The sequence below is a fragment of the Delphinus delphis genome, chromosome 2 (genome assembly GCF_949987515.2).
Source record: "Delphinus delphis chromosome 2, mDelDel1.2, whole genome shotgun sequence".
NCBI classification, from domain to species: Eukaryota; Metazoa; Chordata; class Mammalia; order Artiodactyla; family Delphinidae; genus Delphinus; species Delphinus delphis.
The window spans coordinates 133831652-133854549 of NC_082684.1; the positions used below are offsets into that span (position 1 = coordinate 133831652).

Consider the following 22898-nt stretch of genomic DNA (forward strand, 5'->3'; position numbering starts at 1 on the left):
TAAAACACCTCTTCCGGGCTTCCCTGGTGGCGCAGTGGTTGAGAGTCCGCCTGCCGATGCAGGGGACACAGGTTCGTGCCCTGGTCCGGGAAGATCCCACATGCCGCGGAGCAGCTGGGCCCGTGAGCCATGGCCGCTGAGCCTGCGCGTCCGGAGCCTGTGCTGCGCCACGGGAGAGGCCACAGCAGTGAGAGGCCCGCGTACCGCAAAAAAACAAAAACAAAAATAAACACCTCTCCCGATCACGTCCCCACAGCGTCCCACAGAGCACTGGGAAGCAGGAAGTACCATGAAGGTGGAAACACGCCTGGAGATAGGTCCCTTTATTTCTTGGCCCAGGAATGTCAGACTGGACTGGCATCTACGTGAGGAGGTGGAAAAATGGTCACCTCTGCAGTTTGAGTCAAGGGCCACCTCCATACTGTGAGGCTAGAAATTTTACCATTAGAGATTCATTTCTTTGGTCCTTTAAGGAAGGGCCTGAGGAACATGCTGATACTTTGGGGAGAGGAGAGGTGTCATGGGGAGTAGCGGAATTTATCGGAGGAATTTTTTTCCCTCTTACTTTTCATGCCGAGTCCCTGATCCTCCTTCCTGCACAAAGTGAATTCGTTTCCACGCTAACTGGTGGCAGTTGGCACTTCAGGGGGATAAATCCGAGCATGAGGGGTGAAACGAAGGGGCAGAGAACCCAGCTGTGTAGTGTCCATCATAAACAGTTTGTGGGAAGAGAGCACTGGACAAGGAGTCAGAAGACCTGGTCAAGTTTGACTGAGCTGCCCTGGGTGGCCCGGGTGACCCCGCATGACCTTCTGTGCCTCAGTTTCCACATCCCAGTGTGAGAAAGCGGAGGTGGTGATACCTGCCAGTACCAGGAGGCGCTAGGGGAACAGCGTGAAGGCACAGCTGGGCACCACCAAGTGTGTGAAACGCTTTGGCTCTCCCAAAGCACGGATCATCTAGCCCCACAGAGACCATGCCCAGCCTCTGTCCTCCTCACACCGGCGGGACACACGAACTGAGCCCGGGAGCCCGAACAAAGCTGACTTGCATGGAACAAGGCCCACTTTATCAGGACAGGTGTTTTCCCTTTGAAAGTCAAATCTGAGGCCTTCGAACAAGGAGGGGTATTCACAGCACACCCAGGTCGGTGGGGTGGAGGCCCGGGCAGAGGCTGCATCCCTTTCCCTTCCCCTCCCTCCTTGGCCTGCTACCCGTGAGAGCCTGACCACTGGACTTCACTTCCTCAGACTCCCCTTACGTTCTTTCAGGCCCTGATGGAAATCTGAAGGGTGGTAAGCAAAGACTTGATCATTAGAAAGAGCCTAAAAGGTACCTAAAGGACAAAACTGATGCTTCCAAAAGAGAAGCCAGGTGTTAAACCGGGGCCCAGAGATGTTAGGAGGCCTGCTCAGGGTCACCCAGCAAGGTGATCCTCGGCTAAGTCCAGAAGCCCCCAGCCTTGCTAAGGGATAACGTAGAAGCAACATTCTAGCAGCTGGGCGCCTGCTGGACTTGGAGGAACTGTCCCTGGGAGGACTGTCAAGATTCAACCAAACCAGACCAGGAGTGGGGAGGGAGGAGGGCAACAGCCACTTTCCCTTCTTCCGGAATCCCACCCCCTGCCCCACCCCGCCCCACCCCGCCTCCCGCTTAAGCCAGATGTTTCGTCATCCTTCACACAATTGCTTTTTTAAATCACAACTTTTCTTAAAGCATCGGTCAGGTTCTAGAGAGGATGTGTATCAAAAGCATCAAAGAAATAAACCACTGACGTCCCATATTTCAGAATTGGACACCCCCCGCCTCCACTGCTGGCACCCTTCTCAAAGCTGCTGCTCCCCAGCTCCACCCATCACAAGAAAGGACCCCAGCGAGAAGCATTACTGGGTCCTGATCTGGGGAAACACTTGTTTCCTGCCCTGAGGGCCACTGAAGAATGCTTGAGGGGACAACAACCGCCCAGCTGGAAGCATTTTCAAAGCCTCACTGCCCCTTACAGAAGTGCAAGGTCACACTCCAGCCAGCCAGCAGCCCCCCAGGGCTCCCCTCCCGGCAGAGAGGTGACACTGTTGACAGAGCGCAAAGGGGCTCTCCTCCTCCCCCCCCCAGTCCCGTCTCCTGCCCCATCCCTTCCCAGGGGCTCACCTGTCGCCCTCAGGGCAGCCATCACCCGTCCTCCTGCACCCCAGGGGGCCTGATGCTCAACCTCCCCGGGGACGCCTGGCCTCACCTGGCCTCACCGGGCTCCTGCTGCCTCCTTCCCCTTCGAGGAGACCCACTGTCTGCTTGAGCTCTTCCTCCTTCTAGAAGTCATCTCTGCCAACCACAGCCCAGCTGGTTTCCCTTCATTCTCTGCACTGGCATCTGGGGCGATAGAGCATATCGGAGAAGGGGACACCGTGCCTTTGCCGGGGAAGCAGAACAAACGCAACAAACCTGCAAGACCCACAATGCCCAGCCCAGTTCAGAGTTCAGGGGAACTAGGTAAACACTAGCTGAATGTGAGGCTATTTCCCCACAAATTCCACTCTCAAAAAGGTAAACAACCCCGGAGGCAACAATAAAAGAAAAATCGCAAGGTAGCACGAGTGATTGCCAAGTGTGCACGTGTTTGTGAATTTCCAGTGGATTTATTGACTTAGAGCACACAAGACTGGGAGGTAGACCAGCACTACTAGAATAGGCAAATCCTCCCCCAGCACACGCACACACACACACACACACACAGATTCTGTGTGATTTGAGGCAGTGTGGACCACGGCCCCCAGCTCCAATACCAACCGTTCTACCATTACTGCTCTATTCTCCATGTTTTGAAGACTTTTTGATCTTCAAGAATTCTTCTCTCAAATCCAATGCCACTGGAAGAACCAGCTGCCAGGGATGAGCATCTGATCCTGGAGGAGGGAGGCTCCCAGAGGGAGGAGGGGGCTTCCATGGTGGGGGGAGCAGAAAGCACCAAATGGTGGGGATACTTGAGACAGGAGGGGAACACCTCTGCGGTGGCACAGGCAGACGGGGGGTGGGGGGGGTGGGGAGGGGGCAAGCTGTGGGAGTGAAGGCAGATAGCTGAGCTCATCCAGGGATAGGGTTTCGTTAATGTGACATCAAAAAGCCAGAGCTGCGGGCTTCCCTGGTGGCGCAGTGGTTGAGAGTCTGCCTGCCGATGCAGGGGACACGGGTTCGTGCCCCGGTTCGGGAAGATCCCACATGCCGCGGAGCGGCTGGGCCCGTGAGCCATGGCCGCTGAGCCTGCGCGTCCGGAGCCTGTGCTCCGCAACGGGAGAGGCCACAGCAGTGAGAGGCCCGCATACCGCAAAAAAAAAAAAAAAAAAAAGCCAGAGCTGGGTTAGACCCATGTCATTTCCAGGTCCTTCATTATCTGCAGCTCCACAGCCCCACCCCGAACTCACAAAGGGAGTTAACACTGGGAATTTAAACACTGTCTTCAAGAAGCACCCACAGGACGCAGCCTGCATCTCTGACCCCACGGCTCCCTCCTTCCCCGTACACTGTCAGATTCACCTCCTCTATGTATATTTTCCTCCAGCCTCCCAATTCTGATCACCCCGGCCGCCCGCCCCCCTGGCCCCTCACACACAGTTCCCTGTGCCTCCCAGTCTGTGCTCCTGCCCTTCCCACCACGAGGCCTCTCCTCATCTCCAGCCACCTCCTCCAGGAAGTCTACCCTGAGAGCCTGCTTATTTAACCGCTCACACGGTGACAGCTCTGCAGCCCCACTGGGACCCGCAGTTTCCTCACCCTCACACTCTGTCCCGTCCAAGTGTCTCTCTTGTCTTAACTGTACCAGAGGATTTTAATTTACGGAGGGTGTCTGAATGGCACATGGAGAGGCTAATGACGTTGAAAGAAGAACGTATTACTTACATTTCCCAAGAGAAGGGGACACAGCACAGCACACAGGACCACAAGGACACAAGGAAAGCACTAGGCTTTGGTCAAGAGGCAGAAGCAGGAGCAAGGGGAAGGCCTAAGGCCAGAGCCTCTGTTGGGGTTTCCAATGGGAAAAGCATGGCAAAGCAACTTGGGATTGGCTGGTTTGAACAGTTCCAGTGGCCTCTGAGGCATCGGGGCTGTCCCTAGTTGCCTGGTACCTGGCACTGGATTGGTTTAGGGCAGGGGAAATATTGGCTTGTGACAGAGTGAGATAAGCAGGGGATTCAGAGTATGGGGTCTGATCTCAGGGGAAATGTAACCACGTTGGCCGTTAGCCTGGCCTGGTGATGACTGCGTGCCAAACAGACAAGTACCCTATCTAAGAAAACACAGAACACCCATCCACTCACTTCCCCTCATCTTGCTCTGGTGTCAGCGTTCATTAATCTGATCGCTCTCTCGCTAATACAGTAGTTCTCCTCCCCTCTAAATTTCTGATAACTTGTTAACACAATCCCATGCCTGGACGAACCCAGCTATCTGCCCTTGCTCTCGAAACTCGCTGCCAACAACCCCCTGGCACCGGCACCGTCCTCCCACCTGCCCTTCTTGCCTGTTACACAGCAGAGGTGTTTCCCATCCTGGTCTCAATCTGGAACCCACTCCAATGCTTCCTCAGGGACCCCTGAGCCAGGGGCCCCCACACCCCAGCAAATCTCTCCCATCAGCTTTCATAATTCTGAAAACATAGCAGCAACAGCAAAAAAACAAAACAAAAGACTTCCTTGATTAACTGCGCGGGGGGGGGGGGGGGGGGGGGGGGGGGGGGGGGGATGCTTGTAAATTACATTCCCAACAAAAGACTAGTTTCCCCTAATACACAAAGATCACCTCTAATTCAATGAGAAAAGGACCAACAACCTCATAGAAAATGGGCAAAACATATGAATAGACATTTCACAGAAATGGAAATACACATGGCTCTTATATCTATGAAAACATGTTCAACCTTACTCAGAGCAAGAAAAATGCAAATTAAAACTACACCAAGAAACTATCTTTGGGACTTCCCTGGGTGGCACAGTGGTTAAGAATCCGCCTGCCGATGCAGGGGACACGGGTTCGATTCCTGGTTGGGGAAGATCCCACATGCCACGGAGCAACTAGGTCTGTGCGCCGCAACTACTGAGCCTGCGCTCTAGAGCCCGCGAGCCACAACTACTGAGCCCACGTGCCACAACTACTGAAGCCCGTGTGCCTAGAGCCCATGCTCCGCAACAAGAGAAGCCACTGCAATGAGAAGCCCGTGCACTGCAATCAGGAGTAGCCCCCGCTCGCCGCAACTAAAGAAAGCCTGCGCGCAGCAACGAAGACCCAACGCAGCCATAAATAAATAAATAAAACAAAAAAACTATCTTTGTCTTCCAGATTGGCAAACATCAGTAAGTTGGTAACACTCTATTTCGGAGGGTGTAGAAAAATGAGCGTCCTTGCACACTACTGGTAGGAGTGTACATTCTTATAAATTCTATGGAGAGCAACCTGCTGATATCTTTCAAAACACAAACCATCCGACTCACCAATTCCATTTCTGAGACGTTTCCCCACATGCACCCAGCAACACTGCAAAATGACTGAAGCACAAGGAGATTCAGTGAGACACTGTGATGTCCCCAAACAGGGGATTTGTTAAATAAATTATGTGCCATCCATATCATGGAACATCATATAGCTGTAAAGGAGAATGAAGAAGCTCTCCACGTACTGATCTGGAAGCTTCTCAAGAGAGCTAAGTGGGGGCTTCCCTGGCGGCGCAGTGGTTGAGAATCCGCCTGCCCACGCAGGGGACACGGGTTCGAGCCCTGGTCCGGGAAGATCCCACATATGCCGCGGAGCAACTAAGCCCGTGCACCACAACTGCTGAGCCTGTGCTCTAGAGCCCGCGAGCCACAACTACTGAGCCCTCGTGCTGCAACTACTGAAGCCCGTGCGCCTAGAGTCCGTGCTGTGCAACAAGAGGAGCCACCGCAATGAGAAGCTCACGCCCTGCAACGAAGACCCAACGCAGCCAAAAGTAAATAATAAATAAAATAAATAAATTAAAAAAAACAAAGAGCTAAGTGGAAAAAGACCAAATCAGGGGTAGAAGAATACATATAGTGCTGCTACCATGTGGAGGGAAAGACCACATATGCATTTACTGATCTGTGCATGAAATATCTCTGGAAGAATATGTTAAGAAACTGGTAAAGTTGCCTCTGAGGAGGGGAGGGCACTGGGAGGCCAAGGGAGATGGGGGTGGAGACTTTTTCACAGCGAAATCGTCACAATTTTTGAATTCTGAACCATGTACTTTTATTTTCTAAGGAAAAAAAAGGGAGGGTGGGGGCAAAACAAGCAAGATTAAACAAATAAAACAAAACCCTCCCTAACTCACTTCCCTTCTGATTTCCATGCTCTCTCCTCACCTTCTGCTGACACAGGTTTGGAAAAGCTGCCTACCAGCCCCCTCCGTCCCCTCCTGCCCCTTCCTCAGTGACCCCAGGCTGACCTCCCCCGTGGCAGCCACCGGACTCTAAATCCAGCGGCCACTTCCCAGTTCTCTTCTTACCTGAAGGCTCCAGAGACTTCACCGTGGGCCAGCCCCCATCCTTCAGCATCCTCGGGCTCCTCCAGCACCGGGCTCCCCGGGTTCCCTGCTCCCTCTCTGGGACACCTCCCAGCGCTCTGTCTCTGAATGCTGGCACCCCTGGAGCTCACTTCTAGGCCCTCCTCTCTGCTTGGTCCACACACTCCCCCTGGGCCATCTGGTCTACCCAAGGCTAAGCTCATCATTTACACGCATGTCACTCCCAAACGTGCATCTCCAGCCAGACCTCTCTTTTGAGCGCAGGGCCCCACCTGGAGGACCCCCAGGTATCGCTCACCCAACAGGCCCAAAATGTAACTTGCCAGCTTCCAGCCACTTTCATCCTCCACACCCAGGAGGCTCCCTTGCCTGTGTTCCCTCCTGAGTATCCCTGAATCCATCCGCTCTTCCCTGCCCCCACCAGTGCCCACCTAATGGAAGCCTTCCTCATCGGCTCCCCCAGCCTCCTCATTCCTTCCCACCTCAGGACCTCTGCACACAGTTACCTGTGTCCCGAATATTCCCCTCCACTCCCCACCCCTGCTTTATTCTAGAACTCAGATTACCATCATTCTCTCAAGAAGTCTCTCCTAAAAAAAAAAAAAAAAAAAAAGAAGTCTCTCCTGGCCCCTGGGCAAATGGCTCTCAACTGAGGGTGATTTTGCCTCCCAGGGGACATTTGGCAATGTCTAGAGACATTTTTGTTGATCACAACTGGGGGTGGGTTGTGTGTGGCTACTTACTGGCATCGCGTGGGTGGAGACCAGGGAAGCTACTAAACCAGACAGACCCCACGACAAAGAATTACCTGATGCAGAATGGCAAGAGTGCCGATGTGAGAAACCCTGCCCTAGATTAAGCATGTCCTCTGACACACTTTCATAACATGCTCCATTTCTCCTGCATAGCACCTATCCCAATTGTGTCAATATTTAACTGTGCAAAGGTATTGGCCAAGTTCCATTTCCTAGGCTTTATGGGATGAATAAATGAATTAGTCACTGGCTTGGGTTTATCTCTGTATCTCCACCTCCCGTGCCCAGCCTCAAGCTCAGAGCCTCGAGCTTGGCAGTGAAAATGTGAGGATCGATATGAAATACGCAAGGCAGGGACCGAGCGGTACTGAGCAGAGGCCTCCCTGTGTCCTGGCCTCCAACTCCGCTGGGTCCTCTGTGCCATCCGATGGCGGTCCTTTCCCTGCCCCGGACCAGCTTCTCCCCCTATTCTACAGCACCTAGCTCTGCCCAGCTTTGCGCAGCCCTCAAATCCTGCCTCTACCCGGGTGGCTCCATGGCCCCTTCAAGCCAGTGGATATGCCCTCATCATCTTGTCAAACTGGCTGCTCCTCCTATAAGCTTATCGGCAGCCTCACCACCACTCACCCAGCACCAAAGCGCAAACCTGGGCACCCTGTGCAGCGCACCCACCCTCCAGACCTGCTCCCTCCACCCGCCCCAACCACGAGGCTCCAGTGTTACCCAGTTTTCTCCCACTTGGTTCTTGCCTTAAGCCTCTTTCCCTCCCAGACCATCTGTGACATCACTCCCAGCTCTGTCCATCTAAGATGATAATAGGCCTGTATCACTTCCTGATTAAAACCCCCTTCAGTTTTTCTCTCTGCCTACAGCATGGAGCCCAAGTTCCTCACCTGGTCCAAGACCCTTCGCACTCTACCTGTCCAGGGCCCCATCTCCAGCCCCAAGCACAAACACCACTGTGCCACTTGTCTCCTGCCGCAGTCCAGGCTCTCTCCTCCCCTGCCCTCCCTCCTCCCCCTCCCCCTTTCCTCCCTCTTCCTCTACCTAGAGGCCTGGAGAGCTCATGTTCATCCTTCAGATCTAGTTCCAACACCTATTCCTCAACGGTATGGTGGTTCCTCAAAAAATGAAACACAGAATTTCCATATGATCCAGCAATTCCACTTCTGGGAATACACCCCAAAGAACTGAAAGCAGGGACCCAAACAGACATTTGTACAGCCATGTTCATAGCAGCAATACTGACAAAAGCCAAAAGGTGGAAGCAACCCTTGTCCATCGACAGATGGATGGATAAACAAAATGTGGGATATCCACAACTGGAATATTACTCAGCCTTCAAAAGGAGGGAAATTCTGATGTATACCACAACACTGATAAACCTTCAAACATCATGCTAAGTGAAAGAAGCCAGACACAAAAACTCACATGTTGGACTTCGCTGGTGGCGCAGTGGTTGAGAGTCTGCCTGCCGATGCAGAGGACATGGGTTCGTGCCCCGGTCCGGGAAGATCCCACATGCCGCGGAGCAGCTGGGCCCGTGAGCCATGGCCACTGAGCCTGCACATCTGGAGCCTGTGCTCCACAACGGGAGAGGTCACAACACTGAGAGGCCCGCGTACCGCAAAAAAAAAACAAAAAACAAAAAAAACCTCACATGTTGTAAGACTCTGCTTAGGTGACGTACCCAGAATAGTCAAATTCACAGAGACCTAAAGAAGCAGGGTGGTTACCAGGGGCTGAGGGGAGGAGGGAAAGGGGAGTTAACGGGTACGGAGTTCTGGTTTTGTAAAGTGCAAAGAATTCCGGAGCTGGATGGTGGGGATGGTTGTACAACGAGGTGAATGTCCTTAATGGCACTGAACTGTATACTTTGAAATGATTAAAATGGTGAATCGTATGTTATGTATATTTTACCACAATAAAAAAGGCAAAAACCAAAACCAAAACCCAGCTCTCCTCGTTGAAACCCTCTGCACGCTACCATTACCTCCCCAAAAAAACCCATGCACGCCCCCACCCTCCATCCCCAATTCCCTACCTCACACCCTGGGTGGAGCTGACCAGACCCTCCTCTGGGCACTGCAATTACAGACTGACCTCTGTACTCCCAGACTGCAGGGTTCTGAGGCAGGGGGCTTGTCTGACTCCCTGCTCCTTCCTCAGCATCTAACCTGCCGTCTAGAGCAGTCTCTCGTCCTTCAATGAGAACTATAAGACTGAATAACCCAGGGCTTCCCTGGTGGCGCAGTGGTTGAGAGTCCGCCTGCTCATACAGGGGACACGGGTTCGTGCCCCAGTCCGGGAGGATCCCACATGCCGCGGAGCGGCTGGGCCCATGAGCCATGGCCACTGAGCCTGCGCGTCCGGAGCCTGTGCTCCGCAACGGGAGAGGCCACAGCAGTGAGAGGCCCGTGTACCGCAAAAAAAAAAAAAAAAAAAAAGTATAACCCAAACCGATCATTTTGGGTTAACACTACCCCAAATTTCTGAGCCTGTTGTCCTCAGAACAGTGATTTACTTCCAAGATTCATTGACAAGCTCCTCCCATTCCTGGAGAAGATAAGTCTTCACCCTTCCATTAAGCAACAAGGTCAGAAGGGGCTTCCACGGGCGGGTTAATAAACAACTAACTTGGGAGGAATAAACAAAATAAATCCAGGGATGGGTTGGGGTAATGGTGTGTGGCCCTTGGGTCTAACACTGCTGTGCTCCACCTTCCCCTTCCTCTGCACTGTGGGTGGGCTGATTCACTTCCTGTGTCCCCTCCCAGGGCAGTGGGAGAGGGGACCACGGAGCAGCTAAGTCCTTAGGGCATGTAGAGATGATTAGTCACTGGCTGGAAGGCTGCTGACCTTAGCGCCTGGGCCAACAACAGGCCTGCTTCCCCCGCCCCCTACCTTCTTATGTAACCCAAGGCCTGGGAGGCAAAAAGACCTTGGCCTTGGCTCTCAGCAAGAGGCCCAGTGGGCCCAGAGCCTTTCCTGTTCTCATAGCTCACATCCTACCCCGTAAGCCCTTGGAGACCCCATGCACAGGCTCCTTGGTTCTCACACAGTCAGCATCTCCAAAACAGGGGCTGAAAGAGAAAAGTGTCTTCCTGGTCCTGGGGGTAACCAGTGGGAGGGTCTTCAGAGATCATCTAACCCCGTGGTTCTCAACCAGAGACAATTCTGCCCACCGCGGTCGTTGGGCAACGTCTGGAGACACTGCTGTTTGCCGAGAAAAGTGAGAGGTGGCGTTACTGGCATCTAGTGGGTAGAGGCCAGGGCTGCTGCTGAACGTCCTACAAAACACAGGACAGCCCCGCAGCAAAGAAGTATCTGGACCTGATCTCAGCCAAGCTGTCTCTTCTACAGACGAGAAAACTGGGGCCCAGGAAGGGACAGAGTCAAAGTCATACTGTGAGTTAGATCGTGTCAGAATTAGAATCCAGAGGGACTTCCCTGGCGGTCCAGTGGTTAAGACTCTGAGCTTCTGCTGCAGGGGGCTGGTGTTCAATCCCTGGTGGGGGAACTAAGATCCCGAATGCCACGCAGCGCCGACAAAAAAAAAAAAGTATATATATAAAAAAAAATTAGAATCCAGGGCTCCCCGCCTGCCACACCAGGCCTTCAGCTCCCCAGACCCCAGTGACCAACTCAAAGACCAGTGGCAAGCTGGCTGAGTAGCCGAATTCAGGCCCCTGGGATCTAGACACCCGTGATGGCTGGGCTCTGTGCCTCTGGCCGGCTCCAAATGCATCCCACCAAAGTCATCCTGACCACAGGGCTCCCACATAGTCAAAGAGGAAGAATGTCTTAAGGGGCTACAGTGTATCCCGGCAAGACGCCCATTTGAGGTTTAGGCAAAATTCATCACGCAAGTTCCCCACAGAGCTCTCTGGGGGTGGTCCTAGCCTGGTGTCAAGGACGGAAGAAAGGACAACCCTGTAAGATAAACCCTGGGTGAGAGGACAGAGCACGGGCAGAAATCACACCTAGGATCACTGCTTTGGGGGAACACTGTCTTTTTCCCTAGCTGCCAAAAACGACTGTATCTCTCACACCTGTTAGCTCCTTGCTGCCATCCTGCACAATTTCAGAATAACATCTAGAGTCACCCTTGTCCTTTTCCCTCAGGAGCCAACACTGTGTCTCCCACCGTGGACCAGACACTAGGGCACAGGTCCAGGCATTAGCACTGACAATGCAACCCCATTATTTATGAAGGACTGATTCATGTCATGTCACAACAGGCGTACTTTTCCATCTACTGTCGCTGAAAGCCACCAGACTTGTAGTGACGGTGGTAATAAAGGAGGCAAGGGACAGGAATGCATAAGCTATGTCTCATGTCAGGGTCTCCCCTCTTCACAGGAAGGGAGCCCATAAGGAGTGGCTGGGGGACAAGAATGGGGGGAGGGGAGCTACAGTGGCCTCAGACACAGGACGAGTCACTTTTATTTATTTTTTTTTTTGGCTGTGTTGGGTCTTCGTTGCTGCGTGCGGGCTTTCTCTAGTTGTGGCGCGCGGGCTTCTCATTGCGGTGGCTTCTCTTGTTGCAGAGCATGGGCTCTAGGCACGCAGGCTTCAATAGATGTGGCACGCAGGCTCAGTAGTTGTGGCTCGCAGGCTCTAGAGCTCAGGCTCAGTAGTTGTGGCGCACAGGCTGGATTGCTCCGCGGCATGTGGGATCTTCCCGGACCAGAGATAGAACCCGTGTCCCCTGCATTGGCAGGTGGATTCTTAACCACTGTGCCACCAGGGAAGCCCAGGACGAGTCACTATTATGGACTCATTTCTTCAGGCAAAGCATTATCATTGTTCCCTCCACATGCCCTGCCTCCCTTCCTCCCCAGTTTTCCCAACACGCTGGTAAAAACTCCTACACATCCTTCAAAGCCCAACTTCTGGAGTCTCTCTCCCAACATCAATTTCAGCTCTTAATTTGGCAAACCACAATACCAATGGGAGAAGATTTGGGGGTCAATAGCAGGGAAATCGTCAAAGTTCCCTATGCATCTAATGTGGGGGCCTGCACAGGAGCTGCTTCCCCTGTCTCCACGTGTGTGTCGACCACCCTGGCCTCCAGGCTCTTTGTCCTGTCTGTGTGGCCTACTTGGCTGACTGAGGCAGCACAGCATGGAGGCTAAGGCTGCAGGGTCTGGAGCCCGACTAATTCTGGTGCTCCTCTCCCTGCAAGTGTCATTTTGGGCAAAGTTATGCCACCTTTCTGAAGCTCAGTTTCCTCATCTGTAAAATGGAGATGATACGGTTTCAACCTCATGGCTGTGGTAAGGACTACCTAGTACAAGCAAAGTGCTTAGAACAGTGCCTGGCATCCGACTAGCATTTATTGCATGCTTATTAGTATTATTAAAAATGTAACTCAAGGGCCTTCCCTGGTGGTGCAGTGGTTAAGAATCCGCATGCCAATGCAGGGGACACGGGTTTGAGCCCTGGTCTGGGAAGATCCCACATGCCGCGGAGCAACTAAGCCCGTGCACCACAACTACTGAGCCTGCGCTCTAGAGCCCGTGCTCCACAACAAAGACAAGCCACCGCGATGAGAAGTCCGCACACGGCAACAAAGAGCAGCCCCCGCTCGCCGCAACTAGAGAACGCCCGCGCGCAGCAACGAAGACCCAACGCAGCCATACATACATACATAAATTTAAAAAAAAAATGTACCCCTGCTCCTCCAAGCAGTTAGGAAGGGTCTACATTCCCAGTGAGTGTCAGGAGGAAATACACCTCCAGGGACCCCATCTCCTGTCTTTGTTCCTGCAATAGCCTCTTTGGGAGGTCTTCTTGCCATAGGTATCTTTTCCTCCAATCAATTCCACACGGCCTAGAGTTCTCCCTTAGAACACAGACAAAAGTCCTTTACGGAAACAACACTGGCCAGCACAATGATGGGGTGGGGAGGGAGACTGAAGTGGCTTGGTGTTCGTGGATGTGTCTCCCATATTTTCTATCCCGTAGATAGTTCCAGCTTCTACCCTATGCCCCCGCCCATACACACACGCAACCTTCTCCATCCTGCTTGTCCTGACACAGTGCCTCAGAATTTCAAGCTCTTGGGGCCTCCAGACAACCACTCATCAGATTCCTAAGTGAGGCCTAAGAGCCCCCCACCTTCTCCCACGCCTTGGGCAGAATAACGTCCTCGCTCTACCTGGCCCACACATCTGGTCGCGCCTTCTCAGACTGGTTTTTATCCTTGACCCAGCAGATCTGAAGCTCCACCTCTTTCCCCAGGGCTGCCAGGGACTTGGCTTGTCCGCCTGGGTCGTCCAGTGCCCTTGGGGAATCTGAAAAGGCTGCCTGGAGACGGCACTGTTTTCACCACTAATAGAGGCACCACCCACTTCTGGAAAGCAGCATTAGGAGGTTTCTTCTGGGGATGTGGGTCTAACCGGGAGCGCTCCCCGCTTTGTGCTCTCAAATCACTCTATGTGGATGGTGATCTGTTCAGCTAGGAGCTGCCCCTCTGAGCAACTGGGGGCACCTGGTCTGAAGGTTCTTTCCAAGGCAGCTCCTGAGCACCCCTAGCAGCCTGGTGCAGGGGACAGAGACCCAGCTTAGAATTAACTCAAGTCCAGTCAAGAGAAGCTCCAGCTCTGTCTTCAAGAGGTCGCTCCTGTCTCTGGGCCTCAGTCTCCCCAACCGTACAATGAGGAAGCGTGGCCTGGATGCATTCATTTACTCAACGCATATTAACTAAGCACCCACTGCGCACCAGGCACTGCTCTGACTCCTGGGAATAGAGCAGAATAAAACAGACCGAAAGCCCTGCCCTCATGGAGCTGATACTCGAACAGGGAAGACAGCCAAGAAGCAAGATTCTTCAATATTCTTAATATACAGGATGTTAGATGGTGACATGTGCTATGGAAAGTAAAGCAGGGAAGGGGTGTAGAGATATGACCTCTAAGGCTTATGCCAGCTGAGATATTCTGTGTCTAAAGGTCTTACTCCACTGGGTTCTTGTTAAGAGCCAGGAACAGGCAGTAGGAAGCTGGGTGGGCCCTACGTGTGCACAAACCCCTGGGGAGGAACAGGTGGTGTGTGTGTGGGCGGGGGGATGGGAGTGGGGATGTGCAGGGGCTTGAATCCCAGCTATGTTCTCAGTGGTCTCCCCCAAGGAGCAGAACTGGTCAACTCTGGGTGTCCTGGCCTGTCCTCAGGCCAAAGCAGACACCACATCTGCTAAGGAGTCCAAGGTTATAAGGTTCCTGGCACAGCCTCAAAAGTCTTCAGGGCACTGCCATGGAAAGTCCGCTATGCCCTGCCTTCCCATTCGTTCCTGGTCTTGGATCTCAGACCCCTCCCGTCCCTCCTATACCCTCCCCTGTATTGTAGAGTATCCCCTCTCCTCACATGGGGGCAGGGGTGGATTTTTCACCAATTTTAGCAATTCCTCTTCCATTCCTGTGAACCTACTGTGTGCTCACAATGAGGAGAGCTCTCAGAGGGATACCAAGATGTGTGATCCCTTCCCAGAAGGAATTTACAGCCCACCTGGGGAGGTCAGGCTAACAAACATGTGAGGAAAGAAAAATCGTCTCTCACAGTCTGCTTTGCAGCTTGCAGAGCGCTTTGGACCACACACTCTCATGTAAAGCCATGCAGATTCTATTGTCCCCATTTTACAGATGAGGCAATTGAGGCTCAGAAAAGCAAGTCCTCTTCCCTGAATTCATGGATCCAACCTGAATCCATGGTTGCCCCATGGAAGGATCAGGGAAGAGGCAATGAAGATTAGAGTTTCCAAATAAGATTCCTTGGAGAGATGGGTAAGACTTGGTATAGACGGGCCAAGGGTCCTCTGCCTTCAACCTAGAGCAGGGCCAAGTTGGGCATGGAACCCACTTCCTGCTGCTTCTCCTAGCCTGACAAGAAGTAGACTGGGGGTAAGGTGAAAGCCTGGCTGTCTGGAAAGGCACATGGGATTATGGATGTGCTCACTGGCTTAAAAGAACCAAGTGGGGTAAGGATTTCAAGGACCCGCAGTGATGGCATTGGGCACCTTTCTGGTCTGACTTTTCAGAATGCCCTTTCTGTTCACCAAGGGCAAAGATCCATCAGCTGGAAAAGAGGCTCTGCTATTTCAGGTTAATTCATTCCATTCTTGTGGGGCACCTTCCGAGAGTGCCAGGTACTATGGTTACAGCCGTGAACAAAACAGGTCCTCACCTCCTGCAGACCTCCTAGCTTAGCAAGGAGCCGGCCCTCTGTTGGAGGAGCTTCCTGACCAGATTTTATTTCTTCTTGGAGGTGCACTCTCTGGGCCTACCCCTTTCAGGGGAAGAAACTCAAGGGAGGGGGAGAAGAAATGAACCCCTGCTGATCAGGGGCCCAGAAAAATGGAGAACCAACCATCTGACTGTGGTTTGTGGTCCAGGTCCACCACTTTTCTCCAGCAAGTTACTTAACCTCTTGGAGCCTCCTTTTTTGCGCATCTGACAATGGATTAAGACCTACTACCTCACCGGTTAATTAGGGAGGGGGTGTGGATGAAATCAAGGAAGTGTCCAGGTGAGTGCTGTTAGCTCTTCTCTGATGCTCTGACCTCCCCCACCTGTCCTCTCTGCTTCTGCGTGGTTAGGACCATCTTTCATCCCCTTTCCCACACACAGCTGAGCCCTCCTCGCAGCTAAGGCAAGAGGAAGCCCATTCTGTTCAAATCGTCAAGGGTTATAGAGGTCGCTCTAGATTCCTGCCCCTGCCTACCCTCTCTCCCCAGTGCTCATCTCGAGGAGTGCTGGGGGAGCCGAGGATGCCCCGCTGGGCTGTGACCTGCGGGAGACAAGACAAAAGCCCAGAACTCCCCGTGGCTGGGCACCCACTTCAGCAGGGCCCAGACGGCGCCCGGCCCCCACCCCACGCCCGGCAGAGGGCCGCCCCCTCACCCGCACCCTGTCTGGCTCAGTACAGTCTCCTATCGTACATGTTGGCCGGAGGAGGCGGGAAGCACAAACGTAAACATCCCTTAAGAAATCGCCAACTCTGCCGTCCCCATCTAAGGATATATACATATTTTTAAAGGAACTGAGGGGCACGGGGGAGGGACGCAAACGCTCAGAAGAGTGAGGGATGGGAAAAGCGAGAAGGCAAACTTCCAACCGATCTCAGCGGAGACCCCGTGAACCGGCAGCGGCCACCCCACCGCATTGGCTCCCGGGCGGAGGGCGCGAGGGCAAAAGTGGCTGCATTTCGCCGCCGTCCGGTGCACGGCATTCCGGGCGCAAACTTTCCAAGAGCCGCCCGGGGAGCGGCCGGCGGGCTCCGGGGAGCCTGGGGGGCGGCCGCCGAGGCGGGGTGCGCGTGGACAGGGAGGCGGGAGGACGCGTGCCGCGGGGGTGTCCCGCCCTCGGTTACCTGGGTTCTGAGTGTCTCGGGCATCCGGCTGAGAAGGCGCAGGGACGCAGCACAGGCAGGAGGAGACCCAAACTCTCCTCCCGGCCGCGTCCGCCACGGGACAGCCCGCGCAGCACCTGGCTGGGAGGTCGGCGCGCTTCCCCGCGGGCCCCGCCCACCCCTCCCGCGCGGGGCGGGGCCGGGAGGGCGGGCGGGGGAGGAGCCGAGGCAGGGCACAGGTCCCATCGTGGGGCCTGCACCTGACAGTGTGCCAGTCACGCCGGGCTCCGTGACCTCCAAAGGGTCGCCCCCTCACTCGCCAACCTGCGGTGCGAGGCAAGCCCGGCGCCCAGGTGGAGTCGGGGGTGTCCATAGGCCCCCTCTGCCCTGCACCTTCCACGCCCTTCATGCCCACCCCCACTTTCAGGGGCAGAGACCTGGGAGCCCCGAGGCCTCCTGGAGGGCAGGGCCACTGAGCCTGCACTTCGGAAGAATGCATGGGGTGGAGCACAGGGAAAAAAACAACTGGGTGCCCGCAGCCCCACCCGACCATGAACTCTCCCCCGTGGGAGAGGCTCCTGGCTGCTCTGGGCCCCTGTCATCAGTTCCACCCAGCTGTCTCGGGAGTGCCCCAGCAAGGGGGTGCTTTGCCACCCTCACCCTTTCCCCGGGTCTGGAAGGTGCTGGGCCTGGACCTCTGCCACTCAGAGGACACGGTGATAAGAGTCAAAGGCACACAGAGGGCAAAGAAAAAACATCACCCCCTGACCCCCGCCACCCAGACTCCGTGGCTACCCCCATGTGCTGAAGGAACAGGTTGCAGCTACTTCCTGCCTTCCCCCCTCCCCCTCCCAGAGGAACTCAGGAAAGTCCACTCTTTGGATAAAACTCCCAGACTGAAGTGGAGGTGCACCCCACCTGTGGCCCCAGGCTATCTGAGCTCCTTCTCCCTGCCTCACCTTGTTTGCTAGGTGTGCAGGCAGTGGCAGGAGTACTGGACCTGGAGTCCAGAGACCTGGGCTCTAGCCTCCATGTAGCTCTGTTACCTGCAGCAAATCTCTGTCCCTTTCTGAGCCTCAGTTTCCCCACTTGCAGTGAGTGGGTTGCAGCTGATGATCGCTAAGGTCCTTTCTGTGGATCCTCAATCATGCTAGCGAGCATCCGGCCTATTAGGTCTTCCTGTGGCTACATATCTTGTAAAGGGGGGTGTGTGTGTGTGTGTGTGCCTCTCAGTCTGGACTAGCTTGTCCTCTCAGACTTAAGTTCTTGAAGGGCAAGTGATGTGGCTGTACCAACAGGGAGGCAGTCATCCTGTGCAAACCAGAGCTTGACAAGGGAGTGTGGATCCCAGTCCCAGCTTATGCTGAATTCAGAGTGGCCTCAGGCAGGTCCCTTGTTAATCCTTGCTCTACCTTCCCAAGGGTACTGGGGGACTAGATGAGCTATGAGCTAGGAAGGCCTTTGAAGGGGGAAGGCAAAGGGTGTGTGCTTTCTTTTGATGCCCATGGCAGTGAGGGGCTTCGAAGACAGAATGGGGCATGAGCTGCTTGAAGCCTATAGAGCTGGCTTGTCCCCACCCTGTAGGCGCTGCAGCAGGTACAGGTACCCCCACATCCCAGCCATACACAGACACCAGGAAGGTGAACAGAGATGCAGTGCCCCACCAGACTCCAGCCCCCTGCAGGCCTCCGGGTGTGTGGCTTGGGAAGCGAAAGAGGGAAGATGAGTCTCCCAACATAAAGGGAAATGGTCAGTGGGTTTCTTTCTTTCTTTCTTTTTAATTAGTTTTGGCTGCGTTGGGTCTTCGTTGGTGAGCGCGGGCTTTCTCTAGTTGTGGTGAGTGGGGGCTACTCTTCGTTGCGGTGCTCAGGCTTCTCATTGCGGTGGCTTCTCTTGTCGCGAAGCACGGGCTCTAGGCGCGCGGGCTTCGGTAGCTGTGGTGTGTGAGCTCAGTAGTTGTGGCTTGTGGGCTCTGGATTGCAGGCTCAGTAGTTGTGGCGCATGGCTTAGTTGCTCCGCGGCATGTGGGATCTTCCCAGACCAGGGCTCGAACCCGTGTCCTCTGCATTGGCAGGCGGATTCTTAACCACTGCACCACCAGGGAAGCCCCAGACACCTTATAAAACGTAACTCATATAATCCTTTTTGGGAGATTAGCCCCGCGCATCCATGTGACTTGGAGTCTCCCATCTCTCCCTCTGCCTCTCCCTGGCACCTGCGCTCTTAGGGTGCAGGTATAGGAAGTTATTTTCCCAACCAGGCACCTACTCCTCAGGGGCCCGGCCAGCTCCTCCTGGGTGGGCCCAGACTGTCCTCTTCGTGCAAAAGGCTGTCTGAAGGCAGAACAGTGCCAAAGAGACCCTCACCCCCGCTTAATAGCAGAACGTGGGTCCCTTGCGTTCTCGGCTCCCTTTCACCCAGCCCTAACTTAAGCCATCAGAACCCCTCCCACTCTTATCTCGTCTGTGATGGCATCATCAGGTCAGGGCTTACAGCTCCGCTTTGAGAAAACTGAGGCCGGGAAAGGTGCCAGGACTCATCCGGCAGTGGCAGATCTGGCACGGCACCTCCCGCACACTGTCGGAGCTGCCCTGCTGACAAGGCCCTTTCCCGGGCATCATCTCATCAGGGCTGGACGCATTCGCCTCCTTTCACAGAGGCAGAAATGGCCACTCAGGGAGAGCATGTGGTTGATGGGAACTTCTTGAAGAGCATTCCTTTCAGCCACTGTGTTCACACAAGTGGGCAGTGCTGGTATTAGTTTCCTAGGGCTGCCGTAACAAATTACCACAAACAACAGAAGCTTAATCTCCCACAGCCCGGGAGGCTGGAAGCCCCGAATGTAGGTGTCAGCAGAAGTACACTCCCTCCGAAGCTTCCACAGGAGGGTGTGTCCACGTCCCTTCCAGCTTCTGGTGGCTGCGGGAGTTCCTGGGTTGTGGCAGCATCACTCCAGTCTCTGCTTCCGTCTTCCCGTGGCCTTCTCCTCTGTCACTGCGTCCTCTCCCCTTTGTGTAAGGACACCAGTCATTGCATTCAGGATGATCTCACCTCGGGATCCTTAATTACATCTGCAAAGACCCCTTTTCCAAATAAAGTCACAGTCACAGGGACTGGAGGATAGGAAGCGGACTCACCTTTTCAGGGGAGTCCCGAGTGTGCTGTTTTTGTTCGGTGGGAATCTCTGGCGGTGGGTCGAGGTCGTCTGTAAAGCTCCCAAGGTGATTCTGATATGCAGCCAGGGTGGAGAGCCCCAGGTAGGGCAACTCCCTCGGCTGCCTGACTCTGGAGTGACCAGCAAGCCAAGGCCACGTCTGCGTCATCGTCCTGCCCCGAGGTGCCCTGGGTTGGCCCAGCACGCAGCAAATATAAATACAAATAAATGTGTGAGGGGGCAGGGGGCGCCCACCCCGACGGCTCCAGCGCCCAGCGATGGCGGTGGATTTTCCCAGCAGTGATGGCATTTGCACTTCTTGCCTGATTTCCGGGCCGCTCATTGCTCACCACTTCCCTGTGTTTCTCCCTCTCCCAGCCCCCTGAGCCTGCGGGGCACTGGGGCTGGATGCTGCAGAGCTGGAGGGCAGTCAAGCACTCCAGAAGGGGTGGGAAGACGGGAGCTCCTCTGGGCAGCCTCTGGCTTCTGCTCTCAGCCTGTGGCTGCTGCCTCTCCTGCATGGCTAACGGCCTATAAGGATTGCCCCCCACCCCCGCAAAGTGTTGACTGCCCCCAGTGAACCCAGAGATTCCCTCTCCCTGACCCCCGGCTCTCTCTCAGCCCCCAGGCACCAGCTCTCTGCAAGCTCTGGGCAAAACCTGGACTCAGCTCTCTTTCAAGAGCCACACGAATATCCATCCCCTTTAACCCCGCAACCCCGTGCCTGAGAATGCATCCTCAGGGAATAATCCTCAAAGAATGAAAACGCTCTTTGAACAAAGTTTCAGCGTTCTAACAGCAGGAAATGAAGGAACCTACGTGTGCAGCTCTAGAGCGCTGGTAAGCAACAGCGCACCCATTTTAAAAGCTAATCGTGAAGACCGTTGCACCATGGGAGAGGGCCGATGATACTCTGTTGAGTGCAAAACTGCACCGGGCAGGAGGCCAGCTGTGAAAAAGTTGTATGTGTGCGTGTACAAGGGCTGGAGGGGAATTGGGGGGGAAAGAAGGAAAACCGAAACGCCCGTTTACCAGGTTTGGGATTGTGGGTGATTCTTTTTCTAACTTCCGGTATTGTTGTAATATTGTTTGTGCAATAAATATTTGTATGCGTATATAATAATAGTAATTATTGTTAGTCTTGAGATCAGGAAAGGCTCCTGAAGGCACCTATTCAAAGCCAGGTGTAAATGAGCGCCTGTCCTCATGCGGGCCGCCTCAGTGAAGTATTTGCATTTGAAAGAAGCTAAAGTTTCAGACAAACAGTGGCCTTCAGGCTGGGCCGGTAGAGCTCTTTTACAGATGGGGTAAGGTCCTGCAGTCCCCACCTGTGGATGAGCCCCTGTCTCTGCACACCCACTCCCGGCAGCCTTCTTTAACTCAGTGTGCCCACTTTATGGGGCAACGGAGGAACGGAGAGCTTACAGGTTACTCAGCCTCGGAGCCTCACCTCTTCTGCACATTATTTTATCCAATAATAAGAATATCTGTGGGGGCACTTCCCTGGTGGTGCAGTGGTTAAGAATCCGCCTGCCAATGCAGGGGACCCGGGTTCGAGCCCTGGTCCGGGAAGATCCCACACGCCGCAGAGCAACGAAGTCCATGCACAACTACTGAGACTGTGCTCTAGAGCCCGCGAGCCACAACTACTGAGCCCGTGTGCCACAACTACCGAAGCCCGCGCGCCTAGAGACTGTGCTCCGCGACAAGAGAAGCCACTGCAATGAAAAACAAAGCCCATGCACCGCAACGAAGAGTAGCCCCCGCTGGCCGCAACTAGAGAACTCTGCTGCTCGCGTGCAGCAACAAAGAACCAACACAGCCAAAAATTAAATAAACAAATAAATAAATTTATTTTTTAAAAAAAAGAATATCTGCGGGGTCAAACAGGAACACCCTGACTAGGTTCACGGCTAGTAAAAGGCAGGGCAGAGAGCTGAATCCAGGTGGGTCTCAGCCAAAGGCAAGGGCCTCCTCCCCTCTGTTTTGGGGTCTTCTCCCTGAGGTGGGGAGATGACCCAGTGCTGTCCACAGCCACCTCAATGGCAGCCTGGATGGGCAAGGACACTGCGAGAAATAGGGCTGGGACAGAGTGCTGACCCCAGGGAGGAGGGGGGTTGGCACTGGGCCTGAGGCTTTCTTAAAGTCTGGGTGTGGACCTTTTGAAGTTTGTTCTCAGGAAAGGCCGGAGAAGCCTTGCTGTGTTCTCTGTCCCCACCCAGCTCAGGAGCTGTGAGAGGTGGAGACAGAAGTGCGCCCCTGTGCTCTCCTGGGGGCTGACCGGCTGGGCAGGGCAGCTCAGGACAGCTGATGAGCCCTGTGACGTACCTCGCTGCTTAAGGCGCGGAAGTCCAGATTTACACAAAACATTTGGCAGAGCGAAAAGGCTTCACTTTGACAGGAGGATTTCAAGCGACAGTCATAACCACTGTTTACCAAGCTCTTACTACAGGCCGGGTACCCAGAGCTCTGTAGACACGGAATCTCATTTGACGCTCATCAAGAGCTATGTCTATCTTTATCCCCATTTCATAGATTGGAAAGTTGAGGTAGTGACTTATACAAGGTCACACAGCCAGGACTCGGGACTGGTGCGGAGTTTGTGCCATCAGTTGCTGTGCTACAGTCTTCCTTGGGAACCAGAGGGTACATTTCAATTTCCAAAAATTAAATATATATACAATTTTCCCTGGAGCACATCTGCTCTGAGATTCACCACAGCATATATCCTACAGGTAACATTGAAAATATGACTCCTATTCACATTAGCCAGCCCATCTTGAGGCTTTCACAGGATCGAGCCTTTGAGAAACGGTCCACTTATGGGAAATAGGGCATGCTTGTAGTCAATTTCCTACATTAGAATACAGGGATGTAGAGAGCTATTAGGTATTGTAGGAACAGTGAACTCCTAAAAGGGCAAGTGACTTCCACGAATTAAAGGCTGAATCTGCATTAGATTGCCATCTGCCCTGCTCGAATTTCTCCCTCCTCAAAAGTTGTTGTGCAGCTATTTTCGAGGTGGTTTCTGAATGAATACCAGAAAGTCCCTTTGGGTTCAGCCTGTGTCAGACCTAGCCTACATGATTTGTGGGGTTTTTTGCCCTCTGAAG

General features: G+C 54.0%; 1 protein-coding gene across 3 annotated transcripts in view; it reads right to left on the reverse strand.

Annotated features, from left to right (window-relative positions):
* The window catches only part of PAQR5 (progestin and adipoQ receptor family member 5), a 91677-nt gene extending 74891 nt beyond the window's left edge, over positions 1-16786 (reverse strand). Inside the window, exon 1 of one of the 3 annotated variants that reach the window (XM_060005698.2) lies at positions 16653-16786. The gene's annotated coding sequence lies outside the window, so the exon portion shown is untranslated. Of the gene's footprint in view, positions 1-2148; positions 2427-16652 lie in introns of those variants that run through there. The other 2 variants (XM_060005696.2, XM_060005697.2) reach the window with 2 other exon arrangements.
* Between the last annotated feature and the right edge of the window lie 6112 nt (positions 16787-22898).